At 36.3% G+C, this 4474-nt stretch overlaps 1 pseudogene; it reads right to left on the bottom strand.

Annotated features, from left to right (window-relative positions):
• Positions 1–3196: 3196 nt before the first annotated feature.
• LOC119543497 lies at positions 3197–4114 on the bottom strand (annotated as a pseudogene).
• Between the last annotated feature and the right edge of the window lie 360 nt (positions 4115–4474).

The raw sequence follows: 4474 nt of genomic DNA, 5'->3' as shown, positions 1-4474 counted from the left end.
ATTTAAGGCTGTTCTCTGCCTCTGACCCAAAAGTCCTTGGTATTGGCCTAGGTTCTCTGGGATTTCCAAGCGGTTTCCTCCTCCCTGCTGTGCTTTTCCAGGATCTCTGCTGAGGGGGGGAGGGCCGTGCCACGTCACAAGTGAGCACCAGCCTCCAGGGAAGCCCTGGGCTGCAGGGCTGTGTAGGGGTGTTCCCAGCCCGCTTCAAAGATGGTTGAATGGGACATGTTAACTTCCTCCTTTCCACACAGCTCCTCCCTCCCAGCTCTGTGACAATCAGCCATGGGTGTGTTCAAGGCCACTGTCCATGGCCGATATTGTGTCATGTGAGTGGTGCTGCAGGAAAGACTCCCTGTCAGGTTGGGTTTCTTGGCTCAGCTCTGTGCTGTGTGTTTGGCCCTGGGCAGGTGTAGCCGCTCTTGCTGGGGAGATGGCTGCAAGTCGTGCATTTTTTTTTTCCTCTCCTTTTGGCTCCCCTTTGCTCCCCTGGACCTGAGACAATCAGCAGTGGGTGTGGGAAGGGTTATCCTCCACCCCAGACACCAAGGTTTTAGTCCAGACCACTCCTGTCTTACCTGCAGCTGTTCCTGGGCTTCTTTTTTTTTTAAAAAACGCCAACTCACCGTTTCTCCACACTGCAGCATGGCCGAGGGACTCAGCTGACTCACTCACTCGTTTCAGAATGCAGACTCCTGGTTTCACCAAACACACATTCCCTGTGGCTTTAGCAGACCTTGTCCGGCTGGTGCTACTCTGGAAGTGGTGTTCTAGGTCATTTTCTGGTTTTTTATCTAGTGTTTTCCACGGGGGTGATTTTTGCTCTGTCTCACCTAGCCACCATCTTCAATGCTCTCAATATGATTGTCTATTTATATCTCTTTTACTCATTTATATCTCTTTTATCCACCCATAAATTTCACCTCCAGTTTAAAAGAATGTGACTTTTCAGCCCAGGAGAAATTATCAATGCTTCTAATGTTAAATATTAATTATCCTTTTGCATTTATTTGTGGTTATTAAATGCAAACCTCACTTGTTAAGAATATTGGATTAAAATTGCAATTTGGCTTACTTTCTTTGGCCTCTATTTCTATATCTGCTTCAATGTTACATTTTGATATCCTGAACTTTTTCTCGTTTTAACTTATAGTTTTTATAGTGCATTCTATAAATCAGCAATTAATTTTAAAACTTATTTAATTCTTTTCTGCAAATATGTTATATATAATAGTTACATTCACTTATTAACTGGTCATTCAATTAAATGTACACTATTAAATGTCACATAATTACTTTTGCCTTCATCAAGAATATTTTAAAGGCTTCCTTGAGTAGGTTTCCTGATTCAGATATTATTTAGAGTGATTTCAGTACTGGAGAGCTCTCTGGTGAATGCTCTGCGAGGTCATGGTGATATAAAATATGCCTCAAAATTGTCAGGGAGAGGATATTTGCAATTTTATCTCATTCTCTTACAATTTTAATTATAATTTTATGTAGTTTAATAATTATAAGTTTATCTCAGCAAAGCAAAATCTTAGAAATGATAGACTAGGACAGATTATAGCATACAATATCTGCTTCATGAATTAAAATGTTTAGTAGACATTATTTTTTCTTTGACAATATCAATGAAGCAATTAAATAAAAACAGGGAATAAAAACACATAAGGTAGCAAACTGATAAACTAAGAGTGTATTATTGCAACCAGAGAGAGATCTACTCTCCTGTCAGTTTATATACTTCCAATTACAGGGTTTTTCTTTACTCCTCCCCCTCCAACATTACACTGCTGCCAGAAAGACAGAGCATTGTAAGGAATGGAGCAGGATTTGAAATCAGAATTCAGTCTCCATCACTTGCTTTCTATGATAAATGATCCATTTACTCAATGTTGTGGCTGTGCTCTGACACAACTAAATATATATTCACAGGATGGGTAAAAATATTAATCATAATGTTTGAAAAGAGTTGACATATCATTGGTAGTTCAAAAATGAATTTATTTCCAAAATGCTTCCAATAGAAAATAATTAAAAGAATATTAAACTGCTACTTCAAAGCCCACTTGAAAAATTTAATTTAAATATTTCCTGTGTTTGTAATTTGACTTCAGAAGTTATTTTTTCTTTTTTTCTTGTTTAACAATTTAATTATTTGTCCTTTTGTCTGGTAGCCTATAGAAATAGTTATTTATTTTCAGAGTTTTTAATCAAACAGGGGAGATGTTATGGGTGGAGGGAGGTTTGTTTGTTTCATTGTCATGTACATGCTCATTGCCTCAAACTGTAAGCCCTTCAATTTAGGAATATTTGATTTAGTTGTTACCTTGATCATAATTCCAAAATTTATTCCTCTTTGTAGTTTCTTATTTTTCTATTTCTGCAGGTTGGATAACTTTGGTATCTTCTTAAGTCTTTCAGTTAGCCTTGAGTTGATGTTAATAGCTTTCTTACTTTAACAAAACTTAAAATTTGGTGTTCCAATTCTCTCTAATTCATCTTCTCTGTTTTAGTAACCCATAATAAGTGAATTTACATTTTTAATTTGTTTGAAATTAAACATATGCATTTTAAATAAATTTCTTCATTTATGTAGCATAAAAAAATAGCTAATACATCTTATAAGTGATTGTGAACATGTTTCCATTTCTTCAATTCTAATTATTTCCAAACTTCTGTTGATATCTCCTTTCACCTTTTGCTGTTATCATTATTAAATTGGCCTGGAATGAATACCCTATCTTGTTTAACTTTTTTAAAAATATATTTTTGCTTTTGTTTTGTATTTTTAATTTTGATTCTTGGATTTATGATATTAATTTTGATAAGTGCATTAGAGGAAGACACTGGTACTAGTATAAAAAATTTATTGTGTATATAATTTATACACTTTTACATATTATTACTTCCCTTACTTCCATATAGCATTGAAGAAAAGACTAGATCAGAAGTGGGGATGTACTAATTTCTTAGGAATATCTTTTATGGTTTCACAATAAAGGAAAACACTGTGTGTGTTTGGTTTAAAATGAGTGATTTGATTAAGGTGACATGAGGATGCAATATTAAAAGTCTTTGAGAAAGTTAATCAGCGTAAATTTAGACAGGAAACAATGTAATAAGTTAGAGGATAATATGAATTAAAAAGGACACTTTCTTCTTTCATTTTACTTTGATTCAACAAACCTTCCTTCTACTTCGAGAGAAATGCAGTCTTTATGGAGTGATCAAAAGCTTGTTTCACTTGCTTGTTCCTCACTGTGTAAATGAAGGGGTTTAACATGGGAGTGACAGAAGCAGTGAGCATGGAAACTCCTTTATTAATGGCCACCTCTTCCTTTGCTGAAGGCTTGACATAGATAAAGATGTAGCATCCATAGTTGATGGAGACCACGATCATGTGAGATGAGCAGCTAGAAAGAGTCTTTTTTCTTTGCTGAACAGAATTGTCCAGATGATGTAAGTGTAGGACAGAACCACACATGCCAGGGTGATAATGAGGGCAATGACAGCCATCAGTATAACCGTCTGTTCTATTAGCCATGTATCTGTGCATAAGACCTTTAGGAAGGGGCCTGCATCACAGCTAAAATGATCAATGGCATTGGAGTCACAGATTCCAGCTGGAGGCCAAAGCTAAGGGGTGGGAGAATGATCATCAAACCAGCCACACAACAACAGGTGACTAATATAATACAGACCCTGTTGCTCATGATGGTAATGTAATGAAGGGGTTTACAGATGGCCACGTAGTGTCATAGGACATTGCAGCCAGAAGAAAAAAATCTGTTGCTCCAACAAGAATAACGAAAAATAATTGAGTTGCAAAACTACTTTAGATGATAGCATTGTGCCCAGTTGATATACTGTACAGGAATCTAGGAATATACACAGTAGTGAATGAGACTTCTGAGAAGCAGAAGTTTCTGAAGGAAAAGGACATAGGGGTTTTAAGGTGGAAATCCAGCATTGTGACAGCAATAATAGTCAGGATTCCTGTTACACTCAACATGTAAGTGAGGAATATAAAGATAAAAAGGAGAACTTGCAGTTGTGGGTTATCTGTCAGTCCCAGCAGGATGAAGGTAGTTATTGCTGTGTAGTTTCTCATCACTGACTTTTCACATCCATACCTAATCTTTGCATAAAAAATAAAAAAACCCAAAGAACATTGATGAGGAGGTAGGTATTCAAAATCTCTAGCAGAAGGCCCTGTATATAAAAGACAAACAAACTGGCATACATGTACTTTTTCTCCCTACAGCATAATCAGCCTTGCTACCCTTCCAGTAGCCTTCTGGAATTTTACTGTTTTGTGGGCAATGCAGATTATTTTAAGTATTTATGTTATTGTAAAGTAATGTAGCTTTTCTAAAATCATTCTTTGCCCCACAGAATTTACAATGGTGTTTAACATTTACAAGTCATTACATCCATTAGATTTGCACATGGGTTAGAGAAAAGATGAGTA

This window comes from Choloepus didactylus, chromosome 8 (assembly GCF_015220235.1).
Source record: "Choloepus didactylus isolate mChoDid1 chromosome 8, mChoDid1.pri, whole genome shotgun sequence".
Classification (NCBI taxonomy): domain Eukaryota; kingdom Metazoa; phylum Chordata; class Mammalia; order Pilosa; family Megalonychidae; genus Choloepus; species Choloepus didactylus.
The sequence above is the reverse complement of the archived record's forward strand: the minus strand, read 5'-3'. Positions and strand labels throughout refer to the sequence as shown.